General features: G+C 47.9%; 1 protein-coding gene across 1 annotated transcript in view; it reads right to left on the reverse strand.

Moving 5' to 3' along the window:
* MAP3K13 (mitogen-activated protein kinase kinase kinase 13) overlaps positions 1 to 3,520 on the reverse strand; it is a 71,925-nt gene extending 68,405 nt beyond the window's left edge. Inside the window, 1 exon segment of the mRNA XM_027650484.1 lies at positions 3,466 to 3,520. The gene's annotated coding sequence lies outside the window, so the exon portion shown is untranslated.
* Between the last annotated feature and the right edge of the window lie 6,433 nt (positions 3,521 to 9,953).

Genomic DNA, 9,953 nt, shown 5'->3' on the forward strand with positions numbered 1-9,953 from the left:
TATGCTTAGTTGATATCTGAAAGCAAATCTCTGCAAGAACGAGAAATGTTTATTTTTTCAGGGGATCACGTGTCCATAAGGCACAAAGAGCCTTCTGTGGTGGGAGGCACAGTCCCAGAGCCGAGACCTCCTGCCAGCTGGGCTCCTGGCACACACCACTCCTGCCAGCCAGAGGCACCAGGATGAATAAGGGCAAGATTAGAAAGGACCACCAGGCTTGGCACCGACAATGAGACCCCAAATTCTAGTTATTTCACTACAGAGAGACAGAAAAGGACTGTCCCCATGGCCAGGTACAAACGTGGTTATCCACTCACATCATCCAGCAGAGACTCCCAACCCTGGGAGCCTCTTCTGAGACCAATCCCCACATCCAGACTGGCTCTAGTTTTGTAGAGGGTGATGTTAAGTGATTATATTTGCCACAATACCTTTCTCCTGGTTGCAATTTCAGCAAGGATTACCCAAGACCAAAGTCCTACACAGCAAGTCAATATTTAACTGGAGCACTGCACTGCTGAGACCCACCTGGAATATTGGATATAGGAGCTTATTAAAGCTTACACTGCCATTTCTACCCAAAAAAAATTATAAAAGCAAGTTATCTTCTCCATCACAAGTTATGAAGGTAAATTCTATAGAGACAGCAGTTAGATTCAGCTTTAATAATTCTAATAAGGGACCTAAAAGAAAATATTTCCATGAAATGAGCCTAAACAATGGCACTTGTAAACTGCAGAGCAGATTCAAGGCAGGGTCAGGAGCCCCACTGCAAAAAGCATTTAAAAGTAAACCACACCAAGGTCTGGAAATTCAGCACTTGCTCCAGAAGCAGTATTTTAACAGTGCAATTAAGTCATCAAACTATGTCACAAAGGCTTATATAAAACTCTTGGACACTACCAGGAGAAGCATTTATTCTCCACAAAATACCTGAGTAAAATCTGTGAGCTGCTGTACCAACACAGACTTTAAAATAACACAATAAACAGTGATTTTTTTTTCAGTTAATTGTTCTTAGCCTTGGTGAAGGTAGTCAAATTGTTTATATTCAACAAACATTCTCTGCATGCATCTGATGTAATTTTTGCCAGTAGTCTCATCTTTAATCATCTTTTTGGACAGAGATTTTTCTGATGTGAGAAACAGCTGTTAAAATATAGTTCACCCCAAAACCGAGCAACTGAGAGCAATTTCTTGTTTCCTACATCTGTTTCAATCCTTCATCCACCTGTTCTCTGTGTCTAAATGTGATTTCTTTATTTATTGTTAGCGCTCCCATCTCTGCATTTCGCAAATACTGGTTTTGTTCTCTAAACACAAGCATCTGTTTTAGCAGTGATTCCAGTGGAGTTCTTGGTGATCACCACCACAGGTAAAATGATAAAAATTCTCCAGTTCTACATTTCTAATGCTTCAAAGGTACCAGATTGGTCACCACCCAAAGGTGAATTTTTTAAGGAAACAGAAGTATTTCTACAGTGAAAAAGTGGAGGGAGGGGGCTGAGGGTACGGGCCACTTTAGGAAGTAGGGAGATAGACAGTAGTGCACAGCTCTCATCCAAAAAACTCCGAAATAAAACAACAAAGTAACACCACCAAAGAGCCAAACCACAAACACCAGGCCTGTCCAGGGAAGTGCAGCCTCAGGGAAGACTTTCAGGAGCAGCTTAAGTGATTTTGATCCCTGAACTGCCTGATGGGCAGACGTGCTGGATGCACCAGCCCAGGAACAGACGCAGCTCCACAGATTCCATTTCCATAGGGTGCTAATTGGGAGGTGAATCCAGCCCACCACGCAACCACTTACTCCTGTCCATGAGAACTAAGGAAAATAGACAAGCAGAGGGCTGGAAAAGAGGTGCACAGGGCCCCACTTTTCCAGAGTAATATAATATTAAACCTGTTCCTGAAATTCTGCACTTCCTGATACATACAGTTACCATGAAAAATGCAAGTTTTCACAGCTCTAATGCCTCCTTGGAAAATCAAATCAGGACTCAGATCCATCCCGGAGTGAATGCAGAAAGTTTACCTTGATTTTTTTGCTCTGCTTTGAGAATGAGATCAGTATGTTAAGATCATTCTATCTCTGAACTAGTAAAACTACAGGATAAAAGAACAACAACTGCAAGTGAGGCCTCAGCAGTTTCCAGCAGCAAAACCCCCACAAAGCTCAAATAAGAAAGGAGGCAGGTTTTTATCTGTTTTCTTGGAAAGTCTTATTTTCTTTGCACTAAGCCTGAAAGCGTTACTTACAGCCACCTCCATCCACTTAGCAAAAATAAGGTAGAGGTATGAGATTCTGCCCTGAGAAGTGCCCTTCCCTACAAGAAGGCTGCCATAGAATCATGGAATTGTTTGGGTTGGAATGGACCTTAAAGATCATCCAGTCCCACGCCCTGCCATGGGCAGGGACACCTTCCACTAGGTTGCTCCAAGCCCCATCCAACCTGGCCTTGGACATTTCCAGGGATGGGGCAGCCACAGCTTCTCTGGGCAACCTGTGCCAGGGCCTCACAGGAAACAATTTCCCCCTAAAATCCAATCTAAATCTTCTCTCTGTCAGTTTGAAGCCATTCCCCCTTTCCTGTTACTCCAGTCCCTGCCTTTCCTCACCAATTCAAGTGCTGCACTTCTCTGGGCTAAACCAGATACTCCAAGTGAAACATCCACTAAACCCATCCCTTCCACCCTCCCAAACTGCTGCCAGGTGAGAGGAGCATCAAAATTCCTACACTTATTACTATTTTACCGAGCAGGGCACAAAGCCATAGAAGCCCGCACTGATTTTTGTTGTTGCCAACGGCCCCCGGGCCGTTCTGCTCAGACGGGATTAGGACAGTACAGGTTTATCTCCGCCGGGATCTGCTCCAGGTTCCGCCTGGAGATTGACTCCGACGCTTCCTCCTGCGCGGACAGCGGAGATAACGCGACTGTTCACCCGCCTCCAAAGAGGCATCACCCGCACCTCGGCGGTGCCACGGGAGCAACTCCGGCTGCTCTTTAAAATGAGGAAAAAGTCCTTTTCTTAACGTATCTAACACACAAGCGAGGGAGCCCCGCGCCTGAAAGGAGGAGTGGGCAATTCGCGGCTCAGCCAGGGCAATGGAGAGGACGCACCGGGGAGCACCGGGGCGAGCACAGCGCCCTGAGCGCCGCGGTAACCGAGCACCTCGATACCCCGGGCACCCCGATACCCCGGGCACCCCGATACCCCGGGCACCTCGATACCCCGGGCACCCCGATAACTCTGAGCATCCCAATACCCGGGCACTTCAATACCTGAGCATCCCAATACCCGGGCACTTCAATACCTGAGCATCCCAATACCCGGGCACTTCAATACCTGAGCATCACAATAACCGAGCACCCCGTAACCCAGGAGCACCGCAGTACCCGGAGTGCCGCGTTAACCGAGCACCCCGTTCCCTGAGCCCCCCCGGCACCCCGTACCCCGCTCACCCCCGTTAGCCGCGTCCCCGCCGGCGCGGCCGCTCCGCTCCGCCCCGCGCGCTCCCGCACACGTCACCTCCGGCACCGCGCCGGCTGCGGGCGGCCTTTAAATGCGGTGGGCGGGGCCTGAGTGAGGGGCCTGGGCGTGGTCAGGAACCAGGCGGGAGGGGCTGAATGGAGTGTGGGCGTGGTCTGAGGCGGTATGGGCGGGGTCTAAGGGGGAGTGGGCGGGGTTTGCAGGGATAAGGGCTGGGTCTGAGTGAGGAGTGGGCGGGGTCCGAGTCGCCATGGGCGAGGTCTGAGTATAGAGCGCAGGCGGAGTCTGAGGGGGCGTGGGCGTCGTCTGAGATACGTGGGCGTGGTCTGACGGGGCGTGGGCGGGTCTGAGAGGGCGCGGGAGAGTTCTGAGGGGACGCGGGGGGATCTGAGGGGACGCGGGGGGATCTGAGGGGACGCGGTGGGGTCTGAGGGGACGCGGGTACGGTCTGAAGCAGAGCGGGAGAGGTCTGAAGGGAGAGGGCGGGCGGAGTCTGGGGGGGCGTGGTCTGAGGAGGGGCGTGGGCGGGGTCTGAGATGGTGAGTGGGCGGGATCTGCTGTGGAGTGGGCGTGGTCTGATGGGCGCTGCTTTGGGCGGGGCCTGAGGGGCGATGGGCGGGGTCTGAGGGAGCTGGGGTTGTGGGCTGAGGGGCGGGGGGCGGGGCCTGTGGGAGCGCGCGCGGGCGGTGTTTGGGCGGGAACTCGTGAGGGGCCGGTCCCGGTCGGGTCCCCCCGTCTCCAAGGACTCAGTGACAGCAGCCCCGACAGTCTGAGATTACCGGCCAGGACGCTGGGGATGAGTTAAAACACCGCCTCCCGGGCCAAACTGAATATTAAGACGCGAAGCTTTGACAGATGCTTTTAACATTGTACTTTGCCACTGGACACAGAAGAGTTTCTTCAGTGCTACATCGAAGACTCTGGAACGGAGAGCAGAAAGATTTATTGATTACATGTATCTTTTTATCGTCCTCATTGACACTGTTACCATCTCCTCCAAGAAACCTCCCTCTACAGTGACTCGTGTCGCTTTTATTCCTTGTATGAACATTTATGTTGCACCTCAGTCTTCTGTATCCCTCGGCTTGCGTTCTTCGTTCCTGACTCCTCGCGTTATTCCAGAGGGTTGGATAGCCCCGTGGCGAGGCCAGAGCAGCACAACAGCACCTCGAGCCACGCGTGGATGCTGTGAGTGAGGGACTGTCCCCGTGTTCTTTGTCCTGGGGTGTTTCCATGCCTCCCGCAGTGTTTCGCCTTGCTCCTAGGGACACCCACACTGTTTGGGAATGGGATACTTGGAGCACTAGGAAAGCTTTCTGAAATTGCTCTGCATTTCCCTGTTTCCTGCCAGTCAGTTTGACGATGGGATAGGGAAAATGGAGTAAATTAAAAGGGCAAAGATGAACACTGACGTCCACGTTACCATTTGCAGGGATGACAGCAAGCATCCTTTGCTGGCTTGGGCCTTTTTTGGATAAAGTGCTGCATTGCTTTTGGTGATATCGTCCACTGTAAAGCAGCACCTGTGGTATGAACACACACACACACATACACACAGAAATAAAAAAGGCAGCAGCACCTGTATGGCAGCACTATTTTAAAGAATCTTGGATCACACTCCCCACTTTCATTTCTCCCCCAGTGGGAGCTGTGACAGCCACGTCCATCACACTGTGATTTGCACACTAAAACACAAGGGAGGTTTGCTGCAGGTCACTGGTAGTCTGGGAACAGCTTTCCCAGAGAAGCTGTGGCTGCCCCATCCCTGGAAGTGTCCCAGGCCAGGTTGGACGGGGCTTGGAGCAACCTGGGCTAGTGGAAGGTGTCCCTGCCCATGGCAGGGGGTGGCACTGGGTGAGCTCTAAGGTCCCTTCCAACCCAAACCATTCCATGATTCTACCCCTCCGCAGACTTGTTTTGTCTTGTACCATCCCAACAGGAAGGTCTCTCCCTGCACAAGCAATACCGCGGATTGCCAGGAGGTGTTGCTTCGAAGCCACGCAAATATCTGAGCTTAACGATCATGAAATACCCACAGACTATTGAAAATAACTGACAGATACTTTTTTCTGGCAGGGAGAAATCAAAGCCCTACATTTTAAGTGGCAATTTTTGCTTAAGACAATTTAAATCTGAAATGCACATAGTACAGAAGGAGATAAATGCTGAACAGGTGACCCTCTCACTGGGAAACGCCGTGGGTTTGAACACTGCTAATATATTAAACTAGCTCTATGTGTGCATGGCTTTGTATTTGCAGGTCTGGATGTTAAAATATATAGAAATGCAGACCAGGCCTGATGCAGTGGGGAATTTTAGAGGGGTGACTCTGGATTTCAAGAAGCCAAGGAGCAGAGTGAAGACTCAATAAGGCAAAACTTCTTCAAGGCCAGGTTGGAGCAACCTGTTCTAGTGGGAGGTGTCCCTGCCCATGGCACAAGATGAGCTTTGAAGTCCTTTCCAGCCCAAACCATCCTGTGATTCCATGCAAAGAGCTGCCCTGCTCACAGAGCTGGGTCACTGCTCTCCACTCCTGCACACACACATGTTAAAGGCAGATGAGCCCTTTGTTTCTAAGGGGGAGTGCAGAGCTGGATATACAACTGTTCACCTACATATTAAGTTTTAACTACATATCAACAGCGTCAGAGTTAATTATGTATTTAATTATGCCCAGCCTTCTTTTACAGAATGGAACAGGAGGCAAAGTTTCCAAGACATTTAAAACCTTTTTTTTTACTAAAGGAAAAAACTCCTGGCTAAAAGAAGCTGAGGCTCTTCAGCAGAAATTTCAAGTCTGGAGTAGGATGATATTCCACAGCCCATAACATGCCTTGCTGTGTGGATGTCATTGCCACACTTGCTCCAGCTGTGCCTTTCAAAGAGCTCCATGAACCAGCCCTGAGGTGCTGAACTCCAGCTCACTGAGGCCTTGGAAGGCTGGTTTTTGGAGACAGTTTGGAAAAAGGCCTCAGAGTTAGCAGAGGAGGACTCCTCAGGGTGGGATAACCAAAGAAGCCTTTGGAAACTGTTTTATGACCAGATGTTTAGCAGTATTGGTTTTCACCACAGATGAGGGGGCAGAGAACAGAGTACTGGACAGAAGATTATAAAGATGAGGAGATCAATAGCTCTTTTTACAGGAAATAATTTTTTTTAAAGCCAAAAGAAAAATTTTACAAGCCATAGCTATAAAAAAAAAAAGCAGAAACCAGTAGTGGATTTAGCTGGCCCTCCAAGCCATTGTTTAAACACCAGGGTGTAATTCAGGCCTGATGTTTAGACCTGCTGCTGTCAAGAACAAGCAAGTTTTCAGAGTTCCTGCCCCTGTCAGCACTGTGACCATGGGTTTTACCACAAATCTCTGCTCAGATTGCACAGTAGAGCTCATTAGACCTCCTATATTCCTCAGAGGTTGTTTCAGCAGAAATACTCTACTCCTCCAGCTGGGACATCAGTGTAGAGTCTCCTTTTCTGATGTCTCTGGGGTCAGAAGTAGGCAGGGTTTGTGCAAAGAGTCAGAGAAGCATTTCCCAGGGGTTTTTGTTCTGTGTGAATAAGGCTATAGCAAATCAAGCTGCATCTTCCTGAGTACCTTGCAGCAATGATACACTGGAATAAAAATTAAGCTGAGCCTCCTATAAATAAAGTACTTGATTTTAACATTCAACACTTCCTGAACAGGCTGATGATCCCAGGAGGTTGTAGGAGACTTGACACATTCATGTTGCTCCTGCTCGGGAAGAAGTAGGAATATTCCTCTTTTACCACAGCACATTCTGAGGGGTTCAAAAGACAAAACACCACATTCACCTCCATGGAAATCTGTCCTCATTTCCACTTCTAGTAATGGAATTTTTAGGGATTTGACATGGAAATTGTTTGAGAAGCCTTTTTCCAAGCTGGAGTGGGTGCCATGTGTATTTTCTGAGCACTACCTCTACAGTGTAGCCAACAGAGCAGGAATCAGAGGGATCTGGAATAGTGGGATCTCCTCTTTTCTGGCAGGCCTAGGGCTGGAGGAGCTGCCACCCTGTCCCGTGGTGTCACAGCCCACAGCTGCCTTCCAGCAAAGCACAAACTGCCAGGCAGTCACTGAGCAGCTTTAGAACAGAAAGGCTGGGAGGGACCTCCACGAGCTCTTGGGGAAACACAAAAGTTTCCAGGAACCACCTGGCCCATCCTGATTACCAAGGCTGAGGGCACCCCCAGGCTCTGCAACCTGCACCCCTCCCCATGCTCAGGACCAGCCCTGATGGAGCAGAGCTGCACAACCTTGGGTCTCACTGCTGTGAAAACTTGCTGGGAGAGGGGAAAAGCAGGCCTGTGCCACACACTCATCTTCCTCCACTCTTTTGGGAGCTGGATTTAAACACTTGGTCCTTGTAAAACTCCAAAGACTTTAAATTTCATAGAATCATAGAATCATAGAATAGATTGGGTTGGAAAAGACCTCCAAGATCATCAAGTCCAACCCCTGATCCAACTCCAGTTACTATATCATGGCACTAAGGGCCACGTCCAATCTCTTTTTAAAAACCTTTTTTCTCTGCTGAACACACTGAAATGCATTTCTTCTTCTCACTACCAAATTCCATTTATCTTGATGGAAAAAGAGGGGAAAAAAAAAAAGGCAAACATAAGGTTTACAATAATATGCCTTAAACATTTACTGGATCCTTTCCATGGCACTGTAGAACTTTCTTCTCTTTTTTTTTTCTCTGTGAGAATTCTTTTCCTGGCTCAGAAGGGGCCTGGTTTATCACAACTACAGCAGCTGTGTTATTAAAGGACAAGTAAAATTTTAAACACAAAGTACAACTCAGAGTGATCTTTGGTTTCATCCTGGTTAATAAAAACACAACAGGCCAGGTAGCCCTTCAAGGCATCATTTGCACCATTTCTATAAACTCCCAAAACACTCTGTTCTACAAACAGGTGGCAGAGTATTATCCCTGGTTTGGGCTGGTTTTTTAACATTACACAATAAATGACAGAAGAGCTGTACTGATCCACTACAACAGCTATTATAATAAAGTTTATATAAAAGCAACAGATATATAAAAGTAACCCATAAAGGTTGCTTTGAGTGTAGGACCTTTCAGTACACATAAATCAAGTTCTAAAATTATCTACACCTGTTCCAGACCAGGGAAGGAGCTGTAGCCATTCTGCCCAGGGGCTGGCTTTTAAAAGCCAGAAGACATAAAGGAGAGACTGTAGATAAAAATATAGATAGATAGATATAAAAAAGAGAGAGAGATATAAAAACATTTCAAGTTAACATTCCACAACAAGCTGATCAGAGTAAAACACACATAGTTGAAACACCCTACAACCCATGGGAAAAGCCAGCCCTTATTACACACCTGTGTGTGGGAGAAGCACCAGGGATGGACAACCAGGCTCCAACAGAACCATGCAAAAAGCCATCAGTTCCTCAACATCCAGGAGTTTTCCCTGTGAACAACCTTCTCTCTCTCTGAAATGACCTTTAGTGTGAAGGATACATTTTGTAACACCAGAATCTACTTCCCCCCCCCCCCCCCATACATTTTAGCTACTTTTGCAAGTTGATATTTTTCTAAGAAGGATTTTATCATGTTGGAGAGTTTCCCCCTTCCTCACTCTGTGAGTTAATTAGTTCACATGCTCAGTCTTTCCCTTCTTTTGGGCTGGTGGGATGTGTGGTCATGATCTGGAAAAAGGGGGGCAGATCATGACCTTGGAAAAAGGCCTTAGAGTTAGCAAAGGAGGACTCCTCAGGGTGGGATAACCAAAGAAGCCTTTGGAAACTGTTTTATGACCAGATGTTTAGCAGTATTGGTTGGTCATGATCTGCCCCCACCTGAATTGCCTTTTACCCAGTCAGAGCTGATTCCAGCACAGCTGCTGATTTGGCTTTATTACTTTTTTCCTGACCTTGAGGATTCTACCAAATGTCTTGTGGCCTGTAACTGTCCCACTATTAGTGGCATGTCCTTCCCCAAGCTTTATTAACCCCCAGGGTCCGAAATCACTGAATTATGTCAGGCCTTAACAAGGCAATTCTACCAAAAAATAATTCGTCTTTCCAACCCCTGGAAACGTCTCATGGGTTAAACCTCCCTTCTTGCTGATTGGGCTTGAAAGTGTACAAAGACCAAACATCAAAGAACATCCTTTCTTAGGAAAGGTTTTACATATTCCACATTTTGCAACAGCAGCAGAGCCACCGCTTTCTTAGGCTGGTCTGGAGCACAGGAGGTCCAAAGGATGTCTTGCACCCTGCAGGTCTGGGAGTCTTACATGTCTACTTCATCTGAACTCATCAAGTCACTCCCAGTTTCTCATGATAATTAGTGAGGATATAAAGATGATTTTACCTCACTTCTAAATGTTGCAGCAAAAGAGTGAACATTGCCAGCTGCAGTGTAGATGTAACAAAGAGCAGCAGCTTTCATTCCCTCTTCATGCTCTT

This window comes from Corapipo altera, unplaced genomic scaffold, assembly GCF_003945725.1.
Source record: "Corapipo altera isolate COAL_440 unplaced genomic scaffold, ASM394572v1 54, whole genome shotgun sequence".
Lineage (NCBI taxonomy): Eukaryota > Metazoa > Chordata > Aves > Passeriformes > Pipridae > Corapipo > Corapipo altera.